Below are 7673 nucleotides of genomic sequence, written 5' to 3' on the forward strand. Positions count from 1 at the left end.
TATTAAACGCAAGTGCCTTAAAAATCTCAAGGTCCTCCGAATTGAACTCCACAATAGATCCAACCTTTCTACTCATTTCGACATTAATGGGCCTTGGTAAATAAAAATTCTGCCACAACTTGGGACGAAAGTTGGACTTTGAAACATTGGTTTGATAGTGGTGCAAGGTTTAGGAAGTTCCGTGTAACATCGATCATTGTAATTGACACTTATTGGACAAGAGAAAAATAGATATTTTCGTAAATAAACTAAACTCATAAAATGAGACACGCAAAGTAAAATCGAGTTCTCAAACACAAGGAATTCGTAAAAATATAAAACATTTTACAAAGTTATTATCTTTCTAATTGCTCATGAAAATGGACAATTAACAACTTCTAATCTATAGATAAAATATAACGATGCTAATAGAGCAACAATTTTCAAAATGCAACGATATCAATAAAATACAAATTTCCAAAATACGACTATGCAAGAATAAACGATGTTTACTAGAGTCTAGAAATAGTAAAGAATATAAATTTGAAGAATTTGATTTAAGAATTACAAATAAAATAAAATAAAATGAAATAACATAACAGGAAGAACGTAAAAATGACAAATAAATCGATAATTCGGCAAGGAAAAGTTCGTATCAAGGATAGTTGCGGTTTGCCAATGAAATTTTACCTGAATTTCTTTCATCGGTCGTACACACGGCTTATCTAGTCTCATGTTTTCGCCACTCTTTTATCTTCATTCGTTCTTCCATGAACCGGTTTCAAACTCGTCTTCGTGGCTTCTGGTAATCACTTGGCCGACCTTCTTCGGTCGCTGCTTGCCTGTGAGTTGCTCTTCGATTCGCTGGGAACTACGGACTTTCCCTGGGCGTCCATTGCTTTCAAGGTCAACAGCTTTCCGATGAATAAAACCGAATGTGACAGCACGCAAAAATCGTTTCGGCTCGTTGTGTCTAACCACGATCGATGGTTCGCCTGTAACGAAATTCCGGTTATAGGGATGGGAAAACCGAATCTTTCACGTCGTATCGAGTTTCAAGACAAAAGAATAGGAGTTTACTATGGGCGAGCTTCTATTACAAAATTCACAGCTTCTCGAATTTCGATCAAGCTCACTACTAGATCCAGAACTAGGACACCAGCTCTGGAATTTTGTTACGGAGCTTAGAACGTGAATTCATTGATTATTCGTCTCAGTTTAAAATAGAAAATAGAAAAATTTAAAGCTACATGGAGAGAATGATTTATATTTAGCTTTAAAATTTCCTCGATTCCTTGGATTTCTTTGTTTACTTCTTCAATTCTTATTTACTTCTTTAATTTCTTTCTTGTTTAAAACAGATCTACTAAACTGGATTTTTTGTTCTTGCTTAACTAAATATTTAGAGCTAAACTTCTCAAAGAAAAAAAAAAAAAAAAGAAGAAACGTGTATTTATCGTAAAAAGAAGAAGCTGCAAGTTCCAAGATAGATTACAGAAAATGTTACAATATCGTCACTCGCGTTTCTCTGCTTTTCGATGTACGGAGTTGATCAACGTATATCCAGAAATTCGTGTAATTTTTCGATCTTTTTCTTTTATATTCGTGACTTGTCGATCTTTTGAATTTTTGACTTTTATTTAATTCCTCGACTTTTCATTAACTTTTAGGTAACGTCGACACATTTGCATACTTCCAACAGACATTTTTATTATCCAAAATGAAAGAACAATATGCAAAGGTACGTCACGACTTTACAATCGAAGAAATAAATTCGAATGAGCTTCGCTTATGGTATCGCCTTTTCCATTATACGATTGTTTGATTTTCTACTCTTTAAAAACGAACGCCGAATGGTATTTAAACATACGGAATACAAACACGTGTTACAAGCATGTTGCATTCATCCGTGGGAATGTAGTAACGCTTTACGCACTTCCAGATATCTTGTTTCCTTTATTCATAAATTAATTCACGCGGCCGAAGGCCGCCGCGTTTCAGAAGAAATCGATTCAAAATTGCAAAACTTATGTGCACGTGCTATCTTCCGCTCTTTTTCCACAGACGCATGCTGCTGTAGCTTCATCGTAGTCCTTTATTGTGTAGCGCTTAAGCTGTTACCACACATTATTCTCTCATTAATCTCAATGATATTGCTATCCCAAATTTGTGTCTTGCAATTCAATCTCGTCTTCGTATTCGTCTTTGCTTTGATCGATATTGATATTTGAGAAATGATCTCCAACACGTTAGAGACGAAACTACAATAAAATATATCACACATAGAGAATTATAATTAATTTGAAATTTTAATCTAAATTATAAACGAATAGGCCTACACACAAAAACAGACTTACAAAAAAGTATTCGAATTTTTTTTACGAATATATTATCTGTACTATTGAAGATATTTTGAAATTTCATTAAATTATATCGCTAATGTTTGTGACGTATCTGGAAATGTATCTAAGAGCTGACAGAGAGAGAACAATATTAAATATTGAATATTGAATTATGAAAATTATTAATATTAGATTATACTGTTGATAACGTTGATATAAGCTGTTTTTTTTTTTTTTCTTAAAAATCATCGAGTTTCACTCTTGCATTTATAAAAATCTTCGAAGAAAGAGATCCCGAAATAGAAATTAATACACATGATGAAATAATTTGCAGGAATGGCAAATTGTGCAATCGTCTACACGAAATAGTAATTTCGTGTTTTGCAGGCATAATTGCTTTCCAAACAGCTATTAGACAATAAAACTTTATCTTCCGCAATCAACATCAAACATACATTTTAACGTCGGAAAATTCGCCTGAACTATATTTTATTTACTCGAAGATCATTAAACATTAATTGAATTTAATCTAATTTTAAATATTATCGCTTTTCCTCGAGGTGCTCCTCCTAGCTGGCAAGCAACATGTTCTCTTAATAACTTCTCTATCTAAAATCAATCTTTCATATCATGGATCGTTAATTTATGCATCATCGCGATGTCTAACCAGTTTCTGATTTCCACGAATATTACCTATGAAAATTATAGGGAAAAAGCAGGATAAATTACGTTTTATATTTTTTACGGAGCAGTTTTAAAATTGAATACTGTACAGCAAGACTGTAATAAGCCACAATTTTTGTTTTTTTTCTTTTTTTTCATTATACACAATAGGAATTATTTGATTTTGGAATTGAATACGTGTTCTTACCATACTTTTGGATATTTTGAAAATATTAATACGCTTATATTATATAAAATCCATAAAACTAATCTTATCTTTATACCCGCGGTGTTCGATTTAATAACATCACACCAAAGTTGTTGTTTTATTTGATTTTAGGAATCTTTTCGTATATTATTGTAACTTCAAAAATATCAAAGTATTATTCATTTTAACAGATATGCACATTTTACTTCGACAAAATTTCCTCAGTTACACGTATCTTCGTATTTAACAGAATTCTTTCCACTTTTAACTGAAGCGTTTATTTTAAAAGTGATGTAAGTATATTTTTCGACAAAAATTGATAAAACGAGAGACTTACGTGTACTTTAACGTAAAACTTTTATTTATAAGCGAATTATAATTTCACTCTTGGAATATTCGTTCGTTTGGATCAATCGAAACATCGTTAATAAATGGAATAGCATAATCGCGTAATCATAATTATTTTGGAAGCGGTATAAGTCTATTTCTTAATGATCTGTAGCTTGTCCAAATAGTCGAGGCAGCAAGAATTAAAAAGAAATGATATCGAAATTAAACAGCAGTATTTTACGTGTTTCAATTCTTCAACGACAAGCTTCCGACTTAAACTTTATATTTATCGTGAATCATCAAATCTTCTCTTCGATTTTATTCAGAGGAGCTGATAAGGAAGTTTGCGATATGTGTGAAGCACCGTTTATAGCTGCGATTACGAATGCAAATGTTGTCGTCCTATGTGTGGACATACGACATGTAGACGAATCCCCGGGCATGTTGCGTTGTCATGTCGCAACGTTATCGGAGCTATCATGCACGCAAATTTTATAAGAACGATCAACGACGATGTATCTTTCCATGATCTTGGCGTGTGCACCTATTGGATTTTGTTAAATAACAAAACGCAGTAGAGTTGCTGAAATAATTTATTCGTCGTGCAGCATCAGAACAGAATATTTTTCTTCCGAGTTGGATTAAAATATTTACAAAATAATTATTTATTTACAAAATAATAAATATTTACAAAATTAAATAAAGAATGACTGTACTTCGATAAAAATTTGAAATCAATATCAAGCAATTATAGACGATAATCTGTAGATATGCATAGTAATTATAAACAAATTGTACATAACGAGGAAATAATGAAACGAAAATTGGATACAAATCATAACGAGTATAACGAGTAATTGATATCAGAAATACCTATATATTCGCAACGTAGAATTGACGACCCTGAATAACAACATGCTAATAATCACCTTGTCGATCGAGTAATTAAAGGAACGTTATTGTCTTCTGTGAGAATCACAGTGCGTACTTTCATAACGTCTTTATAAAGTCAGGCAAAAGCTATTGTATGCATAAAAATGGATTTATTAAAAGTATTGATTATGCACTATCCTGCAACAGAAAAGAAAAACCTCCTTCCTAAAAAAAAAAGAAAAAGAAAAAAAAGGCGAAAGAAAGAAGATACTATATGCCTTCTAACGTTAATTTATGATACAGACGAACAAAAATGACAAGATCAATCAGCGTGATATACCGATTGTTCCAATCTTCTATGCTCTACAAGATGACGTAATTTTGAAAAAATATCAGCAAAAATCGTTATCTGTTTATGGTAATAATAACATCTCGCGACACACGTTGAACAGACCTATCAAACGGAATGATACAGGTATATTACTTATAAGTAATCCCGATGATTTAGCGCTTTTATCGACAAATCTTAGAAACAACATATACTGCAGCAACCGAGACAATCTTCGAATTTGCAGAAGATCGTTGTAACCAACGAAAAAGAACGTTTTATGAACGTTGTTCAAACCGCTCGCAGGAAGATACCTCTGTTTTAGATTTCCTCTTAGATCAACGCAAGACGATGACTTATAATTCTTATAAATAACGATAAAACGTCTTTCTTCACGCGTCTATTACGAAATCTATCCTTCACTGCGATAAAATATAATTAATATTTATCAACGAATTTCGAGAATTAAATCGACGAATAATTTGAATAGCTTTTCGCGTTCACGAAATCTTTCACGTTCGATTTCTATTGGCGAATTTTCAAGGAGGAACCCTTTACTGGAATACGCGCGAAATTCAAACTTCGTTTTCAAACTGTTCCGTTGCGTAAGAAAGATCGTAAGAGCGATCTTGCATCTCGCGTATATAACATGTAATTCTCTTCTTTTTTTTCTTTTTCAAGGGTATCGGGTTTCTGAAGCAAATATCTTTGACGGTTAAGTCCCTGCGTCTCCGTGTTTCGCGAGTAGATTTCATTACTCAGCGAATTTTCCTGAAGCTATCAATGGGGCTATTTTGTTTCGGGAATCAGAAAAACTACCGTGTCCTTTCGTGACAATTGATTTAATTAACTGCGGCTCGAGGAAGATAAAAACGGAAAATATCGCGCTCATTTATTTTCGGTGTCGAAGGTCGCACGAATAGAAAATTTGTAATCCTCGATTGGCATAATCGACACTATCCGATCATAATTTTTTTATCTCTCGGGTAAACATAGAAGGTCAAAAAATTAAAACTCCGGCGATATCGAAGTTTGGAAATTTGGAACTTGGACGATTTGAAAATATTTCAAAATTAGGATATTTGGAACTTCGAGCGCATCGAAACTGGAATATTTGGAAATTCGGAAATTTAGAAGTTCGACAATTTGAAAATTTGAAAGTTATTATTAGAAAGTTAAAATTGAGTGTTAAAAAATTTGAAAATGTCGATGCGATTAACCTCGATATTTTTCTATATATCTGTTGATTTTTTCGTTCACAATGTAACAAACCGAAGAACCGTAGAATTTTAATTTGAAAAAGATATCAAAAAACATTTACCATGTGAAGAAACATAGCGAAACAAAGTATGGTTCACTGAACGGTTGATTCGCTTTTACTCGAGTGCTATGCGAGAAAATGATGGATAAAAAAGAGAATTGCGTAAAACACAGAGAATTGTACAAGTCGAAGATAAGTAAATGATGTGATGTTGGAACAATAAAATTGCCGATTGAATGATCATTGCGAGTACCGTGTGAATTACGATGAAACCGACTTTATCATGATTCACACACGGTATACGATATACTTTTCAATTAATCCTATTAAATTTAATCACGCAAGACAAGCTGTTAATCAATTCACGTGTCAAGTATCATCGAGAACTAAAGTTTGTCTCTGTTTCTTTGTTTCTAAAGTCCTTTAAATTTAAATTCGTTAAGTCGTTAGTATATTTCCATATAGCTTCTACCCCATCAAATTCATTTTTTCTTAAATAGTAACATTTATTTTGTAAAATCTGTAAAACTAAAGCTACATATTACTCATTTTCCAACGTTTCTTTTCTACCATCGATTAATTAATGGTAAATCAATTTATATCAAATTTGTTAAATCAATTTCTATAACAATTAGTAATTAATATTAAAAGTCGAATAAATTAACGAGCCCCATTAGATAAATTCGTTCATTTCGTCGATAATGGAACGATTATTTCAAATTGTTTCATCGTTCGACTTTGAAACCACTCAAGGAACTATCAGTTACACGATATCTGACTAACGCTTCGACGGATGGATAATCAACGTTTGATTCACATGATCATTGTTTTTCCAGTTCACATATCATTAGCCGAATTCAATACCACGGTAAACCTGCGAGACTAAAAATTACGTAATAATTTCTATTTTATAATCATTCTTTCCTACCTGAAAGAAATCGATCTTTCGTATATCATAAATCCCAATGTACGCAGCAAAGCAACTTAGAATTATACTTTTTTCTTTTCCTTGCTAAACAACTCATACTCAATTAATATTCCTGATCAATTAACCAGCCTAGCTGTCTGCTTATTATTGTATCTCTTCCAATCTGTACTATACTATACAAACAACACTGTAAATTACCATACGTAACATGGTGAAACACAGGAAATTCACAAATTCTCACTCCAAATACTCCGCAACTTCACCTCGTAATATCACTCAAATTTCCATGAGTCACCAACAGGCGAATTAAGTTAGTTAACCAAACACAGTTTGAGAAAACATATCAAACCATGCAACAACGTCGCAACGTTCTCGGCAGGTACACTCACCTGCGCGTCACCAGTTTATGTCTCTCGCTTTCCGGTCGCGTATACGTGTCGCGACAAAGCGACGAGGGAGAAGGAAGATTGCGATGGTAGTGAGAAGAGCGAGAAGGAAAAAAGCGTGCAAACGAGTCACGAGAAAACCCAACGGTCGCGGTGAAGCAGGAGAAGCGGCTCTTTGGAATCGTAAAATCCCCGCAGTTCTCCAGTGACGTCTTCGACTTCGGCGTTGCTGTCGACGATCCACGGGGACCAAAGTCATCGTCCAATAGCCGCACACACGCCGCTGGTGGGGCTCCGCTTTCGTTTGCACACGCTATAAAGCCCCGCTAATTGTCCACGCGGCGAACAGTCGGTGCGTGCCCCCTTTTAAACGAC

General features: G+C 33.8%; 1 protein-coding gene across 6 annotated transcripts in view; it reads right to left on the reverse strand.

Annotated features, from left to right (window-relative positions):
* Positions 1–7478, reverse strand: part of LOC117162987 (uncharacterized) — a 52484-nt gene extending 45006 nt beyond the window's left edge. Inside the window, exons 1-3 of one of the 6 annotated variants that reach the window (XM_076621032.1) lie at positions 6913–7478; positions 1861–2240; positions 670–974 (exon numbers count right to left, since the gene is read on the reverse strand). The gene's annotated coding sequence lies outside the window, so the exon portion shown is untranslated. Of the gene's footprint in view, positions 1–669; positions 975–1059; positions 1200–1849; positions 2241–6912 lie in introns of those variants that run through there. The other 5 variants (XM_076621033.1, XM_076621034.1, XM_076621036.1 and 2 more) reach the window with 5 other exon arrangements.
* Between the last annotated feature and the right edge of the window lie 195 nt (positions 7479–7673).

The sequence above is a fragment of the Bombus vancouverensis genome, chromosome 8 (genome assembly GCF_051014615.1).
Source record: "Bombus vancouverensis nearcticus chromosome 8, iyBomVanc1_principal, whole genome shotgun sequence".
In the NCBI taxonomy this organism is placed as follows: domain Eukaryota; kingdom Metazoa; phylum Arthropoda; class Insecta; order Hymenoptera; family Apidae; genus Bombus; species Bombus vancouverensis.